This window comes from Pseudophryne corroboree, chromosome 8 (genome assembly GCF_028390025.1).
Source record: "Pseudophryne corroboree isolate aPseCor3 chromosome 8, aPseCor3.hap2, whole genome shotgun sequence".
Lineage (NCBI taxonomy): Eukaryota > Metazoa > Chordata > Amphibia > Anura > Myobatrachidae > Pseudophryne > Pseudophryne corroboree.
This window is the reverse complement of record NC_086451.1, coordinates 328,357,373-328,383,069: the sequence shown is the minus strand read 5'-3', so window position 1 is coordinate 328,383,069 and position 25,697 is coordinate 328,357,373. Positions and strand designations below refer to the sequence as shown.

Sequence of the window (25,697 nt, the reverse complement as noted above, 5' to 3'; positions counted from 1 at the left end):
CGTGAGCTCTAATTGGCTCATGAACTGGCACTTCCCCCTATTAGACCCGCGGCCGCCGGAGATGATGCAGCAGGAGGGACACAGGAGAGGCGAGCTGTGCCCTCCGTGTCCCTCCAAAAAGCAGCAACAGCGGGGGGGGGGGAATATCTGGCACTGGGGCATATATGGCACATGGGGAAATATCTGGCACTGGGGGGGGGATATCTGGCACTAGGGGCATATATGGCACTGGGGGGGAATATCTGGCACTGGGGGCATATATGGCACTGGGGGGGAATATCTGGCACTAGGGGCATATATGGCACTTGGCGGGAATATCTGGCACTGGGGGCATATATGGCACTGGGGGGGAATATCTGGCACTGGGGGCATATATGGCACGGGGGGGAATATCTGGCACTGGGGGCATATATGGCACTGGGGGGGAATATCTGGCACTGGGGGCATATATGGCACTGGGGGGAATATATGGCACTGGGGGGGCATATGTGGCACTGGGGGGGCATATGTGGCACTGGGGGGGGCATATGTGGCACTGGGGGGGAATATCTGGCACTGGGGGCATATGTGGCACTGGGGGGGTATATGTGTACCTGGCACATGGGGGGGGGCTATATTTGGCACTGGGGCATGTGAGTACCTGGCACCGTGGGGGAATGGGACATATGTGGCACTGGGAGCACAGCCCTAGCAACAAGGACTACCTCCTAGCAACGAGCATGACACCCAGTGCATGAAACACCTGGCAACGAGCATGACACCCAGTGCATGAAACCCCTGGCAACGAGCATGACACCCTGAGCATGAAAACCCCTGGCACCGTGCATGGAACCAAGAGCATGAAACCCCTGGCAACGAGCATGACACCCAGTGCATGAAACCCCTGACAACGAGCAGGTAATTGAAAAGTAATTAGAAGCCTTACTGTAGGACTTAATGTGTAATGGGCATTACGGTGTGTGGCATAATGTATCACGGACATTGCGGTGTGTGTCATAATGTGTCACACGCATTACGGTGTATGGTATACTATATCGCGGGCATTGTGATATGTGGTATAATGTCTCAGGGTCATTGCAGTGTGTGGCATAATGTATCACGGACATTGCGGTGTGTGTCATAATGTGTCAGGCATTACGGTGTGTGGTATACTATATCACAAGCATTGTGGTATGTGGTATAATGTCTCAGGGTCATTGCAGTGTGGCATAATACATAACGGGCATTGCAGTGTGTGGCATAGGGTATAACGGGCAGGGCATTGCGGTATGTGTCACAGGCATTACGGTGTATGGTATACTATATCACGGGCATTGTGGTATAATGTCTCAAGGTCATTGCAGTGTGTGGCATAATGTGTCACAGGCATTGTATGTGCTATAATGTATCGGGCATTGCAGTGTGTGGCATAATGTATCACGGACATTGCGGTGTGTTTCATAATGTGTCACAGACATTGTATGTGCTATAATGTATCAGGGGCATTGCAGTGTGTAGCATAATGTATAACGGGCATTGCGATTCCTGTCATAATGTGTCACAGGCATTACGGTGTGTGGCATAATGTGTCGGGGGCATTACAGTGTGTGCATATTGTGTCATGTGCATTATTGTGTGCGGCATAATGTCTAAGGGCCATTGCAGTATGTGGCATAATGTATACTGGGCATTACTATAAGGAGGAAAAATGACAAATAATGTAAGGGGCATGAATCAGGATTATTTTTCTTTCCTGTGGTGGCCAACGTATGGGCGTGCAGGTTGCAAAACTGGGGTATAAGGTAGTCTTTTCCTGCAATGCCACGCCCTTTATGCGAAACCACGCTCATTCCAATGAAACCACGCCCCTTTTTTGGCGCGCGCGCCTTCGGCGCGCGCATATTTATCCCTTTCTTGCTCCCAATTATGGAGCATGAAGGGGCAGGGGGGAGGGCGCCGAAGAATTTTTTGGCTTGGGGGAGAAAAATTTCTAGTTACGCCAGTGATTAGTAGCCACAGTGTTAGGTTTTAGTATTGTATGGGGATTGTTTTTATCTGCAGCTGATTGGCTCTATCACCGGGATTAGTGGTGCATACTCGTGTTGCTAGGATTCCTTTTTCTATATATCCTAATTTTGGAGACTTATATATAAAGGATATTGCGATCTATAACTGTCCTTATGTGTTACAATTGAGATGAGATTTATGTTTATTAGTTCTATGCCGCTGCGGGGAGTGATCCTGTTTGCGTTCCATTGAACGCAGTTGCACTTCCGTCCACGTGACGTGTGCATTCCACGGGTGGGAAGTGTTGTCCGTTGCTTAGTTACGCGCGGCGAGGGGCGCTGCTGTCCCTCCTTGCCCTGTTGGCGTGAGTCTCTTACGGACTAGAGGGGCCACAGGTGTGAACCCGCCGTGGCGTTTGCGGCGGGACCAGACTGGTGTCTAAAGTAAGTTTAAGGTGTAACACGAGTGTGCTCTACTTTATCCTCCTCTATGTTTATTTGCATAAGTTGTAGCCTAGGTGGTTTATTAGTATATGATAAGTCGCATTGATATGAGCTCACAAAAGGGGCGTTTTTGGCACCAATTCTAAATTGTGTATAGGTGTACATAGAGCCAGTCAGGCATGGCTTATTGTACTGCTGGATGCCTGGGCTGATCTGCCGCATGGTTTCATTACCTGATGTGTAGTTGCTTTATATAGCCTCCTGAGGAAGGCCCGCTGAGGGCCGAAAGCGCTTGAGGATACTATTCAAGTGGATTATGTAACGTATATCATCATAATAAATGAGAACTCTTTTTGCATGTTTGTAAAATCTGGAGAGTGCCTCTACCTTTTATATATATATATATATATATATATATATATATATATATATATATATATATATATATATATATATATATATAGGAAGAGGAATAAGCTGGCACTCAGAGACTTGAAATGAATCATTCAGACTACGTGGTTAAATGCCAACGTTTCAGGGTGTTACCCCTTTTATCAAGACAACCATATAGTACAAAACAGTAAAAACTTATACCTTACCTAATCACCGCTTGTGCAGTCCAGCCACGGCGCCCGCAGAGACCCGATGACGTCATTGGCGCTGGCCAGCGCCGGCGACCCGGCATCAGAGGGGGGAGTGGCGAAGACGTGAAGAGTGACCCATCACCATAGATACCAAAATAAAAAAACGGCTGTAGGAGAGAATGCAATACATGTATACTTCATGTCCAGAGTTATGCAGTGCATAGAGCTGCCATGGTGGAATAAGACAAATTGTTAACGCTGCACAACCACTCTATGTTATTATTAAAAGACCATGAATGTTAGCAAAAAAATACCTAAAGAACGAACCACAGCGTATGAACAGAGTCATACTGATATTATTCAAGCGGAGACATCCCTTGATTTATTAAATAAACTTTCAGTGGACATTGAGAAATATCGCCAGGAACTCATTCAGTTTAAAAAAACAAAACGCAACACTGTGGACAGAGATTACTTGGAACAAAAAGTGTATACTTGGGCATTCAGTCGGCATCCAGACACCAACAGGAAACCCAAATTCAGACGGCAGAGAAAATGTAATCTGGAAACAGACAATTCCAGCGCCCAATCGTCCAGTGACGCAGAATGTGTAGAGGCTACGACGTCAAAAAACTTAAAAAAAACCCCAGCGGGGGTCACAACTCGGGCAGCTCGTCAACCCAAAAAAGGCCCTACACCCGCAGAGGTGGACAATGGACAAGGCAAATCAAACAAAGCCAAGAACAAGAAAACATAGTTTTCAATTTATCTACCCGGATTTTAACATCAGACGAGCTAGCCGTCCTCAACAAAGGCTTGTCGTATGTCCCAACCAGGAAACCTGATGCATTTACCAACAAAGTGGACCTGTATAAATTCGGTCGGAGGGTTAGACTGAAGGAACACTTTGGAGATAATGCATCCTCTCTGGTGCAAGATATTCCTCTACACAAACCTTCAAATTTTGATCCGATTTCCACCAATCTAAACATCAAATGTTTTATTAACCATATCAATGGTGTTTATGATGATCTCCAGCCACAATACAACACTAAGGATAATAATTTATCAGTTGCTGAACACATGGCTTTGAATAACCTGGCCAAATACACTGATATTGTCATCCGCCCGGCGGAAAAGGGCGGAGGCATAGTGGTACAAGACCTACAGGCATATAAAACAGAAATCTACAGACAACTTGCAGACACAGCCACCTACCAACTGCTACCTTCAGATCCAACGACGCTTTACAAAGCAGAAATATATGAAATTCTGGATGAAGCCGTTAAGGAGGGTATCATCAACTCCAGGACCAAGGATTTACTTACAGTGGAATGGCCGGTAATTCCGGTGTTATACACCATCCCTAAACTCCACAAGAATTCCACATGTCCCCCCGGCCGCCCAATCATTGCAGCCCGGGATTCCCTTTTTTACAATATATCCAAATTCCTAGATTTTTATTTACAACCGATTGTGCAAGATCAGTCAATATGTCTTAAGGACACTACTGCATTCTTGGTAGAGATTGAGAAATTATCCCGTCTACCTAAAAAATATCTGATGTGCACAATCGATGTAATTAGTCTATATACCAACATTCCTCATCACAGAGGTATTGAGGCGGTTAGACGTTGCATTACAGGTTCCCAAAAATATTCTGGTCCTGATGCTGAGTTCTTCATTCAGCTTTTAGAGCTGACCCTGACACATAATTATTTTTTGTTCGATGGGAAAATGTATAGGCAAAGTTCGGGCTGCGCGATGGGTTCTTGCGTGGCACCGAGCTTTGCCAACATCTTCATGCGCGAAGTCGAAAACGATTTGTTTTTGTTTAATCCCAAAGTATCCGATAACATCAAGGCATACTACAGATACATCGATGACATCTTTGTCTTATGGTCAGGCACTGAAGAAAGCTTCCTGCAAGCAATGCAAGAGATCAATAACTTAGATCTCTCCATCAAGTTTACTTTTTCCTCTAGCTTCGAAGAGATTCATTTTTTAGATGTTTCCGTCAGACAAGACGTTTCCCATCAATTACACACTTCTCTTTTCGTGAAAGACACTGACAGAAACACTACTCTACATGAGAATAGTCACCATCCTCCAGCCCTGAAATGGGGACTACCCTATTCGCAGTTTATCAGAATTAAGCGCATATGTAGTGATCCTTTGGAAGCAAGCAAACAAATTGACATCATGACACGGAAATTTATTCTCAGAGGGTACAAATTAAAACCTTTAAAAAAAGCCAAAGAAAGAGCACTGACACAAGATCGCTCACGTCTATTATTACAATCACAGTCTAAGCAGAAAACCAACTGCATAGTATGGCCACAAGATTATTCCACATTTAATGTGGAAGTCATGCGAAAGGCAAGACAAATATGGCCAATTGTAACTCAAGATAAACATCTTAGGGCTCTCAAAGACACTTCCATCTTACCCTCTTATCGTCGTGGGCGTAACATTAAAGATGCTGTGGTACATAATGACATCACCAACCTCAGACCGCCACAGATCACAAATTTTCTAACACGGAAACCGGGTAATTTTAGATGCCTCGGTTGTACCACATGTAGCAGCCTGGAACCAGGTGCCATCTTTCATCATCCAAGGTCGGGCAAAGAATTTAAGATCAAGAGATCTTATACATGCACTAGCCGGTATGTGATATATTATATCAAGTGCCCTTGTGGCCTCCTCTATATAGGAAAGACTATTCGTCAATTCAAAGAAAGAATTGCCTTACACCGATCTAGTATAAGAGCTGCCTTAGAAGGTCGATGAGGGGACCAACCGGTGGCTAGGCACTTCAAAGAATTCAATCACAGCATCTCGTCAATCCGTTACAAAATCATCGATGGAGTGTCAGAATCCTCAATAGGAGGTAACAGAGGCCGTATGCTATTACAGAAGGAGGCCAACTGGATCCATACGTTACAGACTGTCAAACCCCTGGGACTCAATGATATACTTTCCTATGCTTGTTTTCTTTAATACTTATTATACTTTATAGACCATATAAGGATATATTATTTATGTTTACATTAAGATAATTTAAGTGTAATTGATGTGGTAAATAGCATTGCCAATAATCACACCTTGTATATGGGGTTTGTGATTGAGACACCACAGCATAGTATTTATTTAGGTATTTTTTGCTAACATTCATGGTCTTTTAATAATAACATAGAGTGGTTGTGCAGCGTTAACAATTTGTCTTATTCCACCATGGCAGCTCTATGCACTGCATAACTCTGGACATGAAGTATACATGTATTGCATTCTCTCCTACAGCCGTTTTTTTATTTTGGTATCTATGGTGATGGGTCACTCTTCACGTCTTCGCCACTCCCCCCTCTGACGCCGGGTCGCCGGCGCTGGCCAGCGCCAATGACGTCATCGGGTCTCTGCGGGCGCCGTGGCTGGACTGCACACGCGGTGATTAGGTAAGGTATAAGTTTTTACTGTTTTGTACTATATGGTTGTCTTGATAAAAGGGGTAACACCCTGAAACGTTGGCATTTAACCACGTAGTCTGAATGATTCATTTCAAGTCTCTGAGTGCCAGCTTATTCCTCTTCCTATATACTGACAACAGTTGGCAGGGCACCGGAGCAGATTGCTACAGATAACAAGTGCAGAGTGCCGAACACTACTTCCATATATATATATATATATATATATATATATATATATATATATATATAAAAAACACAGCACGGTCCTAGATCGGAAGTATATATCAGAATACTCGTACACTATATCCTGTAATAGGTGCCCTTTTTCTTAACTAACGCTGTCTGTATAAAGACATGTAGAATACTCAAGTGTTTGTAATGTCACAGTGCTGTATAAGGCGGCTTTACAAGGGAAACCTTGCCCTGCAGTCCCAGAGATTAGTTGGTGAGGTGATGGAGCCGCAGCACTGAATGTCACACTGACATACTGTATCAGTGCAGTGGCCCTTGAAGTTTTCTTAGAAATCCTGTTAAGTGACATGCTGTCTGCAAGCACCAACTCGAAAACTGAGCTCACAGTGCCTGGAGGCAGGGTTATAGAGGAGGCCCCAATGCATCCTGGCACAGCCTAAAGCTTTAGCCTGTTGGTGCCTCTGGATCAAGATCCACTCTACACCCTGATGTTTCCCTGTGGAAACCAATGTATCCTGCAGCAGATAATAAAGTTAGGCAGAGGGTGGCAGCCATTACGATCATGCCTTGGGGTGCCCTGACTCCTAAATCTGCCCCTGCTTTCATGGTACTGTTCTTATATTTTAAGAAACTTGCACCACGTACCGTACCTTTAAACTGCGCTTTAATGAGGTACTGTAGTCTGACTGCCTGCTGTCACTGTCTTTTGTATCTAGTGGCTGTATTGTGCAGACTTTCTTTATCCATGTCTTCCAGTTACTCCAGTGGCTCTTGCTCTGCATGTCTCCATGGCAACCTCCCCCTCCAGCAGCAGAAGGATACCCCTTGTAATCATGCATGGTGAACTGCTATTTACACTCTTCACTGATGACTTTGGTCTAAAAAACAAGGCAGTGGGTGTTACAGCAATAAAAAAAACATTTTACTAATGTTATTAGATATATGTATTACTGTAGATGGAAATAAACTGTACACTAAATAACCAACATGGACATTAAAGATCAGTATAGAGGTGAAGTCTAATAATTATTTGTAAATTATTTAGAACAGCCTAGATAGAGCTAAAAGAATATAGTGTGTTAAAATCAAAGGTGGTAATGCTTCCTCACAGAATACACTTAGAACTTGGTGTATTAAATGAAGAGCCGTTCTAATCCCATCAAGACAGCACTTATTCACCAGCACATAGTAGATCCTTTTGTTAAATAACCCATAGCGAAATACAGGAATGATGAAACCTTTATGTAACAAGCAATCAGTGCCGCACTATAAAGTACTAATGTAATATACACTTTGCTACAAAGTTTTCTGTAGTTATTGTATACGTCAAAGTCATGATGTATCAATAGTCAATCTCTATGTATCTTATTCAGTGCTTGTGAATAGGTGGAAGAAAACTGGACTTCTCATGTGTTGTTTTATTTGAAATAAATTCTTAATAAATCCTGGGAGCAGATGTATTAAACTTTGGAGATTGATAAAGTGGAGAAGTTTCCCAAAACATCCAATCCACTTCTAACTGTCATTCCATAGACTAGTAACTAGTAAATGACAGCTAACAGCTCATTGGTTACTTTGCACAACTTCTCCAAGACTTGACACATATCCTCCTCTATTATTGACATATAGCCTGGCCAGAGAACTACACTACAGTATGTGTCAACTCTTAACAGCACCTCACAAACTCATCAGCAAATAAAATAAATTCTTCCTTCTTACAGTTTGGACACACACATTTCAAGTGGTCTGGATTTGGAGGAATATAATTTAAGTACAAGTGTTGCATATCAAATAATCATCACAGTCTCCTGGAGCATGCTAGTCGCATTGTGTAGTGACAGAGGGGTCTATTTACTAAGCCTTGGATGGAGATAAAATTCCCAGCCTATCCGCTCCTAACTGACATTTCACAGGCTGGGTTTAAAAACGGACAGTTAGGAGCTGGTTGGCTGGTACTTTATCTCTGTTGACTTTATCTCCATCCAAGGCTTAGTAAATAGACCCCTATGAGACATGTTCTGCAAAAACAAGACCCAAAAAAGACGCCCAATGCCAGCAGAGTATCACAAGACCTGGTATGCCAAGAAGGGCTGACTAGCGCAAATAATGCAGCAAAGATGTATGAGGACACATCTGTACCTAAGGCCATCTTAGCCATTCCAGCCATACACAGCACTACTACACTTACATAAAGCACACAATCATTCCACCACTAGAGCTGCCGATTTACACTGCTTCTGGCCACCTGTACCTTGCCAGAACAATAAGTCTCATTATTATTAATGTTAAAATTATTATCATCATTTATTTATATGGCACCACATGGGAACCAATTACAGAGTAAACAAATAAGCAAAACATGAAGACAGTGACTTACAGTTCAATACAATATAGGACACGTACAGGGTATATAAACATAGCTGCGTCAGTAAACAGCACTGAAATAAGTATCAGGGTGACAGAATACCGTGGGTTTTGGTGCCATCAAAGGGAGTATTGAAAAGAAGATAGTTAAGTAAGAGACGTAAAAGCACATGAGTGAAGAGGACCCTGCTCGTGAAAGCTTACATCCTTGTATCCTGTAACAAAAGTTCCTGAGCTCCAGCATCTGAAACAGTTACCTGCATTTGATTCCTGAGTGCTCCTTTCCTCTAGTTCAGTCTGCATCAGCTCTCTCCCACTTTCAGCTGGACTTCACCATCTGCTCCAGCAGTAATCAGAGCTGCCTCCTAACACCAGTGTGCAACCTGCAGCTGACTGTACAGGTACCTGTGCTTGTTTCAGTCTGCTATACAGCCTTATGCACGCACTGGGTCATTCCGACCTGATCGCACGCTGCTGTTTTTCACAGAGCAGCCATCAGGTCATCACTGCGCATGCGTATGCACCGCAATGCGCAGGTGCATCGTACGGGTACAAAACGGATCGTTGCTGTGCGAAGGATTTAACAAAGAATCCATTCGCACAGCCGCTCGCAAAGAGACTGACAGGAAGAAGGCGTATATGGGTGTCAACTGAACGTTTTCTGGGAGTGTTTGGAAAAATGCAGGCATTTCCAAGCATTTGCAGAGCAGGTGTCTGACGTCAATTCCGGGACCGGACAGGCTGAAGTTACTGCAAGGGCTGAGTAAGTTTTGAGCTATTCAGAAACTGCACAAACTATTTTTGTACCGCTCGGCTGCACATGTGATTGCACCCTTGCACAGCAAATATATACTCCCCAGTGGGCGGTGACTATGTGTTCACAGGGCTGCAAAAAGTAGCTAGCGAGCGATCAACTCGGAATGACCCCCATAGTCTCTTTACTCACACCATCAGCATAACTCCCAACATGACCCTCTCCAGGAGGGCAGAATACTCTGCTCCTGGACTTCCCTCTTAATGTATGATTACCATCACCTGTGTTGAAACACCTTTCTTATGCAGTAACCTGTTCAACACAGGTGCCGGCAATCATACATTGGGGCAGATGTATTAACCTGGAGATGGCATAAGGAAGTGATAAACCAGTGATATGTGCGAGGTGATACACGCACCAGCCAATCAGCTCCTAACTGTTAATTTACATATTGGAGCTGATTGGCTGGTGCATGTATCACCTTGCATTTATCACTGGTTTATCACTTCCTTATGCCATCTTCAGGTTACTACATCTGCCCCATTAAGAGAAAAATCCAGGAGCAGAGCACTGTGTTCCTTCTGGAGAGGCTCATGTTGGGAGATGTGCACCAGTGTACTTAGGTGGTCATTCCGAGTTGTTCGCTCGTTGCCGATTTTCTCTGTATTGCGATTAGTCGCTTACTGCGCATGCGCAATGTTCGCAGAGCGCATGCGCTTAGTTATTTTACTCAACAGTTAGGTATTTTAGTCACGGCATTACGAGGAATTTTCTTCGTTCTGGTGATCGGAGTGTGATTGACAGGAAGTGGGTGTTTCTGGGCGGAAACTGGACGTTTTATGGGTGTGTGTGAAAAAACGCTGCAGTTTCTGGGAAAAACACGGGAGTAACTGGAGAAACGGGGGAGTGTCTGGGCGAACGCTGGGCGTGTGTGTGACGTCTAACCAGGAAAGAAACTGACTGAACTGATCGCAGTGGCAGAGTAAGTGTCAAGCTACTCAGAAACTGCTAAGAAATTTCTATTCGCAATTTTGAGAATCTTTCGTTCGCAATTCTGCTAAGCTAAGATTCACTCCCAGTAGGCGGCGGCTTAGTGTGTGCAATGCTGCTAAAAGCAGCTTGCGAGCGAACAACTCGGAATGAGGGCCTTAGTCTGCTGCTGACTGTCCAAGTTATCCACACATGCAATACTGTGTTCACAGCATAGTTGCCTACTTTGCTGCCCTCTCCTCTGAGAAAAAAGGCACTGTATAGCAGGGGGCGGAGCTACAATGAAATAATTCACGTCTTTGGATCCTCTCGGGCCGTCCTCTTGTTCTCTGCTGTGGATGGTCGAGGGGGGGGGGGGGTGCGGGAGACTTACCCACCTTTTTCAGGGGGCTGGGAGTGCCACACGATTTTTGGGAGCCTCCCGGCCATTCCAGGTGGGTAAGCAAGTATGGTTAACAGACTGTACCATTTAGTACTCACTTAAGCAGTCACATGCACTAGGTTATTAGGTATTGCTACCACTGGATCTCATACAGGACCGGTCATTGCTGCAGCGCATGCCACAAACTGATGTCTGGTGCTTTGAGCGCGCACAGGACCCGTGCTGCGTGTGTGTGAATGGAGGAAGTGGATTGGCATCCATCAGTGATTGAAAGTCTGATGCTGTTTAGGGGCGGGTAGGGTGTGGTGACAGCCTCCATTTGTGGAAATGGAGGTGTGTTGCTGTTATTTAAGGGGGGATAAGAGGCCAGGGATCTCCGTCATTGGACGGAGGTTTCCTGGCTCTGAAAAGGGGCGGTTTGCACATCCCCATGGATTCTCCATGGGTGACGCAAGCCATTTTATGTTAAGTCAGTGTTTCATTGTCTGTGTCCTAGGATACCGGTTGGATCACTACTACAGCAGGAGGTGTCTGCTTCTAATAGATGCCTCCTGCTGCTTTGCCAGCGCTGTCGCAAATACTTCCAAGGAAGCAGCAGTGATAGACACTCTGACCACATCTGAATCAGGCCCCCTGTCAGGCTGCGTACTGTTTAAACCTAGAGTGGATTTTTTTTTTGGTTACTTTATGAGGAGAAGTACAGTATCAATCAGCCATCTTACTTCATTCATCCTGCCCTGCATCCCCAGCACTGGATACGATACATAATCTGACAGCAATGTTACAGTTGGAAAAACAGAAATCATTATTAGAAAAAAACTTCTCTCTCATATATATATATATATATATATATATATATATATATATATATACAGTAAATTATTATTTTTTTATTTGTTTACCATCAACATCTGTTATAGGTATCAGTTTTCAATGTACAGTACAACACAATACATGTAACAACATGTAACAACCAAAATACATACAATACGTAACAACCAAAATGTATTGAGCAGTTTTTAATTATCTCATTTACACTCGTTGTTTACTTGCTACACAGATGTTTTACATGTATTTCATGACTCATCATATGGAATATGTGGTGACTTATGCTACAGATTTAGCCACATGATTGGCGCAGCTAGTGTGCCCACAACTGTGTGCGCACACACACATTAAAGCCTATGGAGCAAACGCCGGCTGTGGTCAGTCACAGTGTGGCGTGTTTGCATCATGCCGCGATGCGTGTGCACGTGCATACACATTGTGGCTACGCTGAGCATGGCTACAACTGTACTTGCATTTTGTTTCTGTTTTGAGTAGATTATACCATTTACTAGAGCTCTATTTAGCTAAAAAATCTTGCCTATTGCTATTTTAAAATGTTTTCTACTCCCATTGAAGCAGGTTGCAACCTTGGATTTGCTGTTTTTATATGATGTTTCTTATATTAAAAAGTAACATATCAATCAGAATGAATCTTTTACTATCCTCAAACATTGGTCCTAATTCAATAAGGATTGCAATTGCAAGCAGTTTTGCAAATGCAAATCCTTTGCAATGCAAATCGTGGAGGAGGTGCATACCACCTATTTCCTGCATTTGCGATCGCATATGGGATGCATATCGCAACTATCCACAAAGAAATCCACAAAACATGACCTGTTGGTGGTATTTGAGGACTGTAGATGAAAAACCCTGGTCTACAGTGCACTTACACTGAGCTTCAACACAGAAGATGTACCCAGCATTCATTCTGCTGTACTTTTTGTTACATTAGTGCTTTACAGTTTGGTACTGTCCTTTTGCTCTCTCTTTTCTTCTAGTTTGCAACTCTGCTTTTCTCATAGAGGTTTTTCATCTTTCTTCCATAATTTTGCAAAAGCATCCTGGATACGAATACTACCAATATACAAATAATTGAATTGATTTACTTCTCATTCCTATTTAATACACCATACAGTGTATTTGCTGTTCGGCTTTTCGTACACAGTACTATATTTACACATTCTATCAATGTGTCTCTTTAATTAATCGAAAAAGATATGATTAATGTATGTCATTAAAATCATTGGAAATATCTGTTCTGAGTGCAAGAAAGACTGCAGAGACACACAACAAATAAGGGAGACTGGAAAATCACAAACTATTTTGAGTGATTGCCAGTGTGACCTCTACATTGTACAGCTGTGTGATAGTGATTTTAAATCATGAAGTTTAAACGACAATTTATAGTGAAGTGGAGTATATACAACAATTTTACTATTTATTTTTATATAAACTTGATTGATTGTGCTTTACAATAATAGTGAGACTTCATGTGTCAATAGCAGAAAGAGAATTTCAGCTGACTGAAGTATTCCAATGATACAGTACCTTTATGATTTTCAAAACCATAGTAAAAGACTTTCATCTAAATTGTGATTTAATGATCAAGCACTACTGGGAGAGACCTGCCTGACAAAACTGTAAGCTATTATTTCAGTTCAACTACTGTATTTGCTGAGTCCTAGAAGTAAATTTTGGCATGTCTCTTCTACAATGAAACAAGGGACTACAAATAATTAATTAGGGAATGCTTGAATCATGAATTTTCTGCTACTTAGTTGGGGAATACAGAGAAACACATCAAATGAAAGCACTTCAGTAGAATACATTTCAGAAATGCATTAAAAAATAATTCTTTGCAAAGAAGTTTAATGTTTGATTCTGAATGCATGTTTATTGTGTAACATCTAATCAGTTATGAATAAAGGACACTTGACACCTACACTAATTAAAATTAGCCATTTTTTTTTTTAATTGAACCAATATCCAGGAGAATTAAGTTTTTTAACTCATAGGAACCACTGACATCACTGAGGGACATCATGGCTAAACTTCACAAGGCATTGGTTCCTAGTGAGCTGAATGATCATGACTACTGGTCCAGTACTTTACATGGCTGCTTTGATTCTAAGTGCATTTTCACCTTAAGTGCTGAATATACAGTATATATAGTAGTGATGAGCGGGTTCGGTTTCTCGGAAACCGAACCCCCCCGAACTTCACCCTTTTTACACGGGTCCGAGCCATACTCGGATTCTCCCGTATGGCTCGGGTAACCCGAGCGCGCCCGAACGTCATCATCCCGCTGTCGGATTCTCGCGAGATTCGGATTCTATATAAGCAGCCGCGCGTTGCCACCATTTTCACTCGTGCATTGCAAATGTTAGGGAGAGGACGTGGCTGGCGTCCTCTCCGTTATTGTTGAATTTGATTGTGCATTATTGCTTAATTCATTGTGGGGAGGACTGGGGAGCAGCTGTATAATATAGGAGGAGTACAGTGCAGAGTTTTGCTGATCAGTGACCACCAGTTATCCGTTCTCTGCCTGAAAAAAACGCTCCATATCTGTGCTCAGTGTGCTGCATATATATCTGTGCTCACACTGCTTAATTGTGGGGACTGGGGAGCAGCTGTATTATATAGCAGGAGTACAGTGCAGAGTTTTGCTGACAGTGACCACCATTATACGTTGTCTGCCTGAAAAACACTCCATATCTGTGCTCAGTGTGCTGCTTTATTGTGGGGACTGGGGAGTCGGGACCACCAGTATAATATTATATAGGAGGAGTACAGTGCAGAGTTTTGCTGACACAGTGACCACCAGTATACTATATATAGCAGTACGGTACGGAAGGCCACTGCTGTACCTACCTCTGTATCGTCATTAAGTATACTATCCATCTACATTCTATACCTGTGGTGCATTTTAGTTTTGCAGTTTGCTGACACAGTGACCACCAGTATACTATATATAGCAGTACGGTACGGAAGCCCACTGCTGTACCTACCTCTGTGTCGTCATTAAGTATACTATCCATCTACATTCTATACCTGTGGTGCATTTTAGTTTTGCAGTTTGCTGACACAGTGACCACCAGTATACTATATATAGCAGTACGGTATGGAAGGCCACTGCTGTACCTACCTCTGTGTCATCATTAAGTATACTATCCATCTACATTCTATACCTGTGGTGCATTTTAGTTTTGCAGTTTGCTGACACAGTGACCACCAGTATACTATATATAGCAGTACGGTATGGAAGGCCACTGCTGTACCTACCTCTGTGTCATCATTAAGTATACTATCCATCTACATTCTATACCTGTGGTGCATTTTAGTTGTGCGCAGTATATATAGTAGTAGGCCATTCAGGGCCGGATTAAGCCTTCGGGGGGCCTGGGGTACTTAAGATAGGGGGGCCCTCTTGGCAGGACCATCCTCCTGGTTATGTCTCATGTGTGTGTGCCTCCTCACCCTGCAACAGCAATTTCCTGTACCCACATCCAGAGCCAGATTTAGACCATCAGTTCGGGTGCCCCCTTCCCCAACAGCATGCAGTTTCACACACACACACACACACACACACACACACACACACACACACACACACACACGCTGCCCCCATAGCAATACACATATACTGCCCCCATGGTCACACACACTCACTGCCCCCATAGCTGCACACACACTGCCTTACTGACACAGACACCTCTTAATAACATGAATACCTCTTACTGACAGATTCCACTTACTGACATATACATCTTAGAAAGGAACACTGACACACACACACTTACTGACAGATACCGCTTACTGACACACACTTAACTACACAGACACATCTTACTGACACAAACACACTTACTGACAGACACCCTTACTGACACAGACAACACTTACTGACAGATACGCCTATCTGACACATACACCACTTATTGGCACATGCATACTGACAGCCACCCCTTACTGATACAGACACAAGTTACTGATACAAACATTTACTGACACGCCCTACTGACACAAACACTTACTAAACACACACTTATTGACACAGATTCCACTTACTGACACTATTGGCACATTATCATACATACTTACAGACAAACCTTACGGACACAGATAAAACTTACTAACACAGATACCCCTTACTGAATCTCACACACACCACAAATACACTTATTTACACAGATACAGCTTACTGACAGTCTGACACAGACACCACTTTTTGACCGATATCCCTTACTGACATACACACTTACTGACACACACACACTTAGGGAAGCCAATCCCGGGCCATTTTTTCAATCGGATTTCAATCGGGTATCGGGATTGAAAAATGGTCAATCCCGGGATAACCGGGATTGGCTTTTCCCTATGTGGCTGCCCCTCTCGCCCGCCCGGCACACATAATTCACCATACAACGGGGTTGGGAGGCTAGGAAACATCCTCCTGACTTGGCGGACAGGTGACTGCGCAGCATGACCTGTCACTGCACATCACGCTGCGCAGGGGGAAACCCATAAATCGCTGAACTTTGGGTAATGTTTGTTTCAAACATTTAATAGGCAGCATTGCATAATGCACATACATATATTTATCTGTTTTCTTTTAATACTTATGATTGAAAGAAAAGCATTACAATTGTGAAAAAATGTGTACATGGGCCCTCATTCCGAGTTGATCGGTCGCAAGGCGAATTTAGCAGAGTTACACACGCTAAGCCGCCGCCTACTGGGAGTGTATCTTAGCATCTTAAAATTGCGACCGATGTATTCGCAATATTGCGCTCACAAACTACTTAGCAGTTTCTGAGTAGCTCCAGACTTACTCTGCCTGTGCGATCAGTTCAGTGCTTGTCGTTCCTGGTTTGACGTCACAAACACACCCAGCGTTCGCCCAACCACTCCCCCGTTTCTCCGGCCACTCCTGCGTTTTTTCCGGAAACGGTAGCGTTTTCAGCCACACTCCCATAAAACGGCCTGTTTCCGCCCAGTAACACCCATTTCCTGTCAATCACATTACGATCGCCGGAGCGATGAAAAAGCCGTGAGTAAAAATACTATCTTCATAGCAAAGATACTTGGCGCAGTCGCAGTGCGAATATTGCGCATGCGCACTAAGCGGAATTTCACTGCGATGCGATGAAAAATACCGAGCGAACGACTCGGAATGAGGGCCATTATACAGTAAGTCTTACAAATGTATGCCAGCCTACCCAATACAAATCTGTACATAAAACAGCTATTCAGAATTGGGGAACACAGAGGAAGCTCTTTCCAGCTTTTCTATCCATGGTGAAAGTCATCCTCCTGCCTGTCTAAAGGAAAAGTTACATAGTGCTGCTGAGGCTGCTGGGAGTTCTCTGAGCGGCTGCTGCGCGGTCTATGAGAGGAAGCTTCATCGCATGTGCACAGCCGGACACCCGCAGCGGGAAAAGCATTATTCATGTACAACAGCCATAGGCGCCGCCAGAACTCACCCACAACACAGGGATTATCCATCAGCCAGAACAGCGGCTCCAAAGGCCACAGCTTTATCAGTTTTTCGCAGCCTTCTAGCGCCCGCCACCCGCACGCACCAGCAGCAGAGCTATCATGCAGGGGAGCCGGGCAGCGTCTGAGCGTCCTGAGGACGCTCAACGCTGCCTGCCTTTAAAAAAACAAAGGGCCGCCTGATCCATCAATCCCCGGGATTTTGGCCTAAATCCTAGGATCCCGCCCATCCCGATCCCTGGATTGGCCACCCTACACACACTAACACAAACACACTTACTGACACATGTACACACACTGACACAAACACACTGACATACACACTTCATGACATACAAGCACACAGAAGAGGAGATAGCCTTCATGATATGCTCTACCCTCCCCCCAGCCCACTGCTGCATACTGAAGCACATGCTACTGGTGTGTCAAGGTGTGGGGTTGGCGCTCACCTCTCCCAAGTCCAAACTGCCTTGACCTTTGCCACTTTTTATCAGCTGCAGTCAGAGGTCTGTTCTTTCTCTGGCTCTGCTTTAGTCCGCTGCGCTTGGTCTGTCTCAGAGACGCTGGGAGGAGGCGTGGTCTGCTACTGCTGTACACACAGTAGCTGTGTAACCCTTCGTGCAGCCACTCAGCGTGACTGCAGTGTGCAGGAAGCAGGGGGCAGCAGTGACAGAAGCAGAACAGCTCCAGCTGGGGGGCCCCCTAAGATTAGAGGGCCCGGGGTACTGACCCCCTGTGACCCCCCCTTAATCCGGCTCTAAGGCCATTGCTATTGATACTGGCATATAATTCCACACATTAAAATATGGAGAACAAAAATGTGGAGGTTAAAATAGGGAAAGATCAAGATCCACTTCCACCTCGTGCTGAAGCTGCTGCCACTAGTCATGGCCGAGAAGATGAAATGCCATCAACGTCGTCTGCCAAAGCCGATGCCCAATGTCATAGTAGAGAGCATGTAAAATCCAAAAAACAAAAGTTCAGTAAAATGACCCAAAAAATCAAAATTAAAAGCGTCTGAGGAGAAGCGTAAACTTGCCAATATGCCATTTACGACATGGAGTGGCAAGGAACGGCTGAGGCCCTGGCCTATGTTCATCGCTAGTGGTTCAGCTTCACATGAGGATGGAAGCACTCATCCTCTCGCTAGAAAAATGAAAAGACTTAAGCTGGCAAAAGCACAGCAAAGAACTGTGCGTTCTTCTAAATCACAAATACCCAAGGAGAGTCCAATTGTGTCGGTTGCGATGCCTGACCTTCCCAACACTGGACGGGAAGAGCTTGCGCCTTCCACCATTTGCACGCCCCTTGCAAGTGCTGGAAGGAGAACCCGCAGTCCAGTTCCTGATAGTCAAATTGAAGATGTCACTGTTGAAGTACACCAGGATGAGGATATGGGTGTTGCTGGCGCTGGGGAGGAAATTGACAAGGAGAATTCTGATGGTGAGGTGGTTTGTTTAAGTCAGGCACCCGGGGAGACACCTGTTGTCCGTGGGACGAATATGGCCATTGACATGCCTGGTCAAAATACAAAAAAATCAGCTCTCGGTGTGGAATTATTTCAACACAAATGCGGACAACAGGTGTCAAGCCGTGTGTTGCCTTTGTCAAGCTGTAATAAGTAGGGGTAAGGACGTTAACCACCTCGGAACATCCTCCCTTATACGTCACCTGCAGCGCATTCATAATAAATCAGTGACAAGTTTAAAAACTTTGGGTGACAGCGGAAGCAGTCCACTGACCACTAAATCCCTTCCTCTTGTAACCAAGCTCCTGCAAACCACACCACCAACTCCCTCAGTGTCAATTTCCTCCTTACCCAGGAAAGCCAATAGTCCTGCAGGCCATGTCACTGGCAAGTCTGACGAGTCCTCTCCTGCCTGGGATTCCTCCGATGCATCCTTGAGTGTAACGCCTACTGCTGCTGGCGCTGCTGTTGTAGCTGCTGGGAGTCGATCGTCATCCCAGAGGGGAAGTCGGAAGACCACTTGTACTACTTCCAGTAAGCAATTGACTGTCCAACAGTCCTTTGCGAGGAAGATGAAATATCACAGCAGTCATCCTGCTGCAAAGCAGATAACTCAGGCCTTGGCAGCCTGGGCGGTGAGAAATGTGGTTCCGGTATCCACCGTTAATTCAGAGGCATCTAGAGACTTGATTGAGGTACTGTGTCCCCGGTACCAAATACCATTTAGGTTCCATTTCTCTAGGCAGGCGATACCGAAAATGTACACAGACCTCAGAAAAAGACTCACCAGTGTCCTAAAAAGTGCAGTTGTACCCAATGTCCACTTAACCACGGACATGTGGACAAGTGGAGCAGGGCAGACTCAGGACTATATGACTGTGACAGCCTACTGGGTAGATGTATTGCCTCCCGCAGCAAGATCAGCAGCGGCGGCACCAGTAGCAGCATCTCGCAAACGCCAACTCGTTCCTAGGCAGGCTACGCTTTGTATCACCGCTTTCCAGAAGAGGCACACAGCTGACAACCTCTTACGGAAACTGAGGAAGATCATCGCAGAATGGCTTACCCCAATTGGACTCTCCTGGGGATTTGTGACATCGGACAACGCCAGCAATATTGTGCGTGCATTACATCTGGGCAAATTCCAGCACGTCCCATGTTTTGCACATACATTGAATTTGGAGGTGCAGAATTATTTAAAAAACAACAGGGGCGTGCAAGAGATGCTGTCGGTGGCCCGAAGAATTGCGGGCCACTTTCGGCATTCCGCCACCGCGTACAGAAGACTGGAGCACCACCAAACAATCCTGAACCTGCCCTGCCATCATCTGAAGCAAGAGGTGGTAACGAGGTGGAATTCAACCCTCTATATGCTTCAGAGGATGGAGGAGCAGCAAAAGGCCATTCAAGCCTATACATCTGGCCACGATATAGGCAAAGGAGGGGGAATGCACCTGACTCAAGTGCAGTGGAGAATGATTTCAACGTTGTGCAAAGTTCTGCAACCCTTTGAACTTGCCACACGTGAAGTCAGTTCAGACACTGCCAGCCTGAGTCAGGTCATTCCCCTCATCAGGCTTTTGCAGAAGAAGCTGGAGACATTGAAGGAGGAGCTAAAACAGAGCGATTCCGCTAGGCATGTGGGACTTGTGGATGGAGCCCTTAATTCGCTTATCCAGGATTCACAGGTGGTCAATCTGTTGAAATCAGAGCACTACATTTTGGCCACCGTGCTCGATCCTAGATTTAAAACCTACGTTGTATCTCTCTTTCCGGCAGACACAAGTCTGCAGAGGTTCAAAGACCTGCTGGTGAGAAAATTGTCAAGTCAAGCGGAACGTGACCCGTCAACATCTCCTCCTTCACATTCTCCCGCAACTGGGGGTGCGAGGAAAAGGCTAAGAATTCCGAGCCCACCCGCTGGCAGTGATGCAGGGCAGTCTGGAGCGAGTGCTGACATCTGGTCCGGACTGAAGGACCTGCCAACGATTACTGACATGTCGTCTACTGTCACTTCATATGATTCTCTCACCATTGAAAGAATGGTGGAGGATTATATGAGTGACCGCATCCAAGTAGGCACGTCAGACAGTCCATACGTATACTGGCAGGAAAAAGAGGCAATTTGGAGGCCCTTGCACAAACTGGCTTTATTCTACCTAAATTGCCCTCCCTCCAGTGTGTACTCCGAAAGAGTGTTTAGTGCAGCCGCTCACATTGTCAGCAATCGGCGTACGAGGTTACTTCCAGAAAATGTGGAGAAGATGATGTTCATCAAAATTAATTATAATCAATTCCTCCGTGGAGACATTCACCAGCAGCAATTGCCTCCACAAAGTACACAGGGACCTGAGATGGTGGATTCCAGTGGGGACGAATTAATAATCTGTGAGGAGGAAGATGTACACAATGAAAGGGGTGAGGAATCGGAGGATGATGATGAGGTGGGCATCTTGCCTCTGTAGAGCCAGTTTGTGCAAGGAGAGATTGATTGCTTCTTTTTTTGGTGGGGGCCCAAACCAACCAGTCATTTCAGTCACAGTCGTGTGGCAGACCCTGTCGCTGAAATGATGGGTTCGTTAAAGTGTGCATGTCCTGTTTATACAACATAAGGGTGGGTGGGAGGGCCCAAGGACAATTCCATCTTGCACCTCTTTTTTCTTTCATTTTTCTTTGCATCATGTGCTGTTTGGGGACAATTTTTTGGAAGTGCCATCCTGCCTGACACTGCAGTGCCACTCCTAGATGGGCCAGGTGTTTGTGTCGGCCACTTGTGTCGCTTAGCTTAGTCACACAGCGACCTTGGTGCGCCTCTTTTTTTCTTTGCATCATGTGCTGTTTGGGGACTATTTTTTTGAAGTGCCATCATGCCTGACACTGCAGTGCCACTCCTAGATGGGCCAGGTGTTTGTGTCGGCCACTTGTGTCGCTTAGCTTAGCTATCCAGCGACCTCGGTGCAAATTTTAGGACTAAAAATAATATTGTGAGGTGTTCAGAATAGACTGGAAATGAGTGGAAATTATGGTAATTGAGGTTAATAACACTATGGGATCAAAATGACCCCCAAATTCTATGATTTAAGCTGTTTTTTTAGGGTTTTTTGAAAAAAACAACCGAATCCAAAACACACCCGAATCCGACAAAAAAATTTCGGTGAGGTTTTGCCAAAACGCGTCCGAATCCAAAACACGTCCGCGGAACCGAATCCAAAACCAAAACACAAAACCCGAAAAATGTCCGGTGCACATCACTAATATATAGTCAAGTGTCAAAGACATTGTCTGTTTTTGGACAATATACCCCTTTATGTTCAGAAAATGAACATACAGTAGACATTTCCCAGGGGCTCCTGTAATGATCTGCAGTCAGGAGCCTATACAGTGTCATACTGCTTATGTGAAGTCAGTCATAGTGACGGATATACATCTATTCCCATTCTACACAACTTCATAGAAGCTTTCAATTAAATGTTATTGAATTGGAGAGGAGGGACTGACTTACACATAAACAGCTGTAAATAAGGGCAAGATTTGTGATGAAGTCCCTTCCCTACACTTGTTTTTATCCAAAGGTAAGCAATAATTTTAAGGCCTGCACCTACACAAATAATGTAATTTTGTACACAGATGACATTGCCACGTAAAAGAGTTATTACTCTAAAATCTATTTAGACCAGCCGTGGTCCACAAAAGAAAATGTACATACTTTTATGGCTGCTATGAGCTATTGCTGCAGCTCATCTCTGCAGTGAGTCCCAATCATTGCCAGGTGACTGGGATGCTGTATCACGTCAGCTGCAATGCCTGATTGCCTAGCAGTTGCAGGGCAAGTGGGACTCCTGCTGGCTACACTGTTTCCTGGTCCTGATTGTTGCTAAGCAGCTAGGATGCCTGTTGGCATATGCAGATTCTCAGCTGCATCACATTAATTAAGGGAGCTGATCTGCCTGGTGTTTACTAAAGCATTTCCATAATTGGTCAATGCTCCTGGTAAAAGGCAGCCAGTCCTGCACCTCCCAGCTGGTTGTAGTTTCTTGTTGGAGCCTTGCCATTCGGTCCCTGTTCTTAGTAAAAGTTCCTGATTTCTAGGCTGTTTCTGAAGTGATTCTCTCGGCTAAGTACTAGAATGCCTGAAAATTGCTTTAGTTGATTCCTAGCATATGCTGAGTGATCAGTGCATTTATTAACTGCTGTGAACTCCACCTCTGCTTTGCTGGAATCCCTGGCTAATTACTACTGCTATCTCTACATTGGATTTCCGTGCAAACAAGCATACCTTTCAGCCAGGGACTTTAACTGTGGTTCTCATGTTTCATACTATATTTCTACTACTGCTCTAATAATTAGTACCTGTAATTACCTCCCTTACTGTGGATATCTTTTGTTAACAGCAGGAGCCATCATGTTTAACCATTGCTACTGCATTCTATGCTGCTGTGCAGATCTGTGTATTCTCTCCTCACCAGTGGTAACATACTGTGCTGAACTCCTGGATTTATACTACTCTGCTGTCTGCATATTTTTGCAACCACTTGCTCTAAAGTCCTAAGCTTAACGAGTGTTTTACTTTAGTTCTTCAGTTAACCAGTCCCTTGTCATATTATTGTGACCTTAAACTACTACTACAGCAGCTATATCCAGCAATCTCCTGTTAATTATATCAGCTCCTACTGCTTGAGGTTTGAGACCTGGCAGCAACTTAAGTACTGGTGTGTGCATAATACACTAAGGGCACTTTGGGCACCTATTGAAGGCAGAAGACTTTTGCTAGTACACTTACAGTCTGTTGCACAGGAATTTCCTAACAATGGCTCACTTAAAAAAAATACTTGTATTTATCTGCAATACAATATGAATGCAATAAGAAGAAAAATATAGCAGTGGTAATGTATCAGATATATACCTTATGGGTTTGTATACACATACACATTGCTACTGACATATCAACCAATGGCAAGCCCTCTTAAAGCAACAAGTACTGTACTATGGATAAAATATGGACGGTAATCACCTATGGACTTGTTTGTTAAAACTAGTGATGTGCACCGGACATTTTTCGGGTTTTGTGTTTTGGTTTTGGATTCGGTTCCGCGGACGTGTTTTGGATTCGGACGCGTTTTGGCAAAACCTCACCGAAAAATTTTTGTCGGATTCGGGTGAGTTTTGGATTCGGGTGTTTTTTCAAAAAAACCTAAAAAACAGCTTAAATCATAGAATTTGGGGGTCATTTTGATCCCATAGTATTATTAACCTCAATAACCATAATTTCCACTAATTTCCAGTCTATTCTGAACACCTCACACCTCACAATATTATTTTTAGTCCTAAAATTTGCACCGAGGTCTCTGTATGGCTTAGCTAAGCGACACAAGTGGCCGACACAAACACCTGGCCCATCTAGGAGTGGCACTGCAGTGTCAGACAGGATGGCACTTCAAAAAAATTGTCCCCAAACAGCACATGATGCAAAGAAAAAAAGAGGCGCACCAAGGTCGCTGTGTGACTAAGCTAAGCGACACAAGTGGCCGACACAAACACCTGGCCCATCTAGGAGTGGCACTGCAGTATCAGACAGGATGGCACTTCAAAAAAATTGTCCCCAAACAGCACATGATGCAAAGAAAAAAAGAGGCGCACCAAGGTCGCTGTGTGACTAAGCTAAGCGACACAAGTGGCCGACACAAACACCTGGCCCATCTAGGAGTGGCACTGCAGTGTCAGACAGGATGGCACTTCTAAAAAATTGTCCCCAAACAGCACATGATGCAGAGAAAAAAAGAGGCGCAATGAGGTAGCTGTGTGACTAAGCTAAGCGACCCAAGTGGCCGACACAAACACCTGGCCCATCTAGGAGTGGCACTGCAGTGTCAGACAGGATGGCACTTCAAAAAAATTGTCCCTAAACAGCACATTATGCAAAGAAAAAAAGAGGCGCACCAAGGTCGCTGTGTGACTAAGCTAAGCGACACAAGTGGCCGACACAAACACCTGGCCCATCTAGGAGTGGCACTGCAGTGTCAGACAGGATGGCACTTCAAAAAAATTGTCCCCATACAGCACATGATGCAATGAAAAAAAGAGGCGCACCAAGGTCGCTGTGTGACTAAGCTAAGCGACACAAGTGGCTGACACAAACACCTGGCCCATCTAGGAGTGGCACTGCAGTATCAGACAGGATGGCACTTCAAAAAAATTGTCCCCAAACAGCACATGATGCAAACAAAAATGAAAGAAAAAAGAGGTGCAAGATGGAATTGTCCTTGGGCCCTCCCACCCACCCTTATGTTGTATAAACAGGACATGCACACTTTAACGAACCCATCATTTCAGCGACAGGGTCTGCAACACGACTGTGATTGAAATGACTGGTTGGTTTGGGCCCCCACCAAAAAAGAAGCAATCAATCTCTCCTTGCACAAACTGGCTCTACAGAGGCAAGATGTCCTCCTCATCATCATCCTCCGATTCCTCACCCCTTTCACTGTGTACATCCCCCTCCTCACAGATTATTAATTCGTCCTCACTGGAATCCACCATCTCAGATCCCTGTGTACTTTCTGGAGGCAATTGCTGGTGAATGTCTCCACGGAGGAATTGATTATAATTCATTTTGATGAACATCATCTTCTCCACATTTTCTGGAAGAAACCTCGTACGCCGATTGCTGACAAGGTGAGCGGCTGCACTAAACACTCTTTCGGAGTACACACTGGAGGGAGGGCAACTTAGGTAGAATAAAGCCA

General features: G+C 44.6%; 1 long non-coding RNA gene across 3 annotated transcripts in view; it reads right to left on the bottom strand.

Moving 5' to 3' along the window:
• Nucleotides 1–9,388, bottom strand: part of LOC134947759 (uncharacterized) — a 132,305-nt gene extending 122,917 nt beyond the window's left edge. For 2 of the 3 annotated variants that reach the window (XR_010182751.1, XR_010182750.1), the window contains exons 1-2: nucleotides 9,294–9,388; nucleotides 7,323–7,550 (exon numbers count right to left, since the gene is read on the bottom strand). This is a non-coding gene — a long non-coding RNA (uncharacterized LOC134947759). The other variant, XR_010182752.1, reaches the window with a different exon arrangement.
• Nucleotides 9,389–25,697: the final 16,309 nt, after the last annotated feature.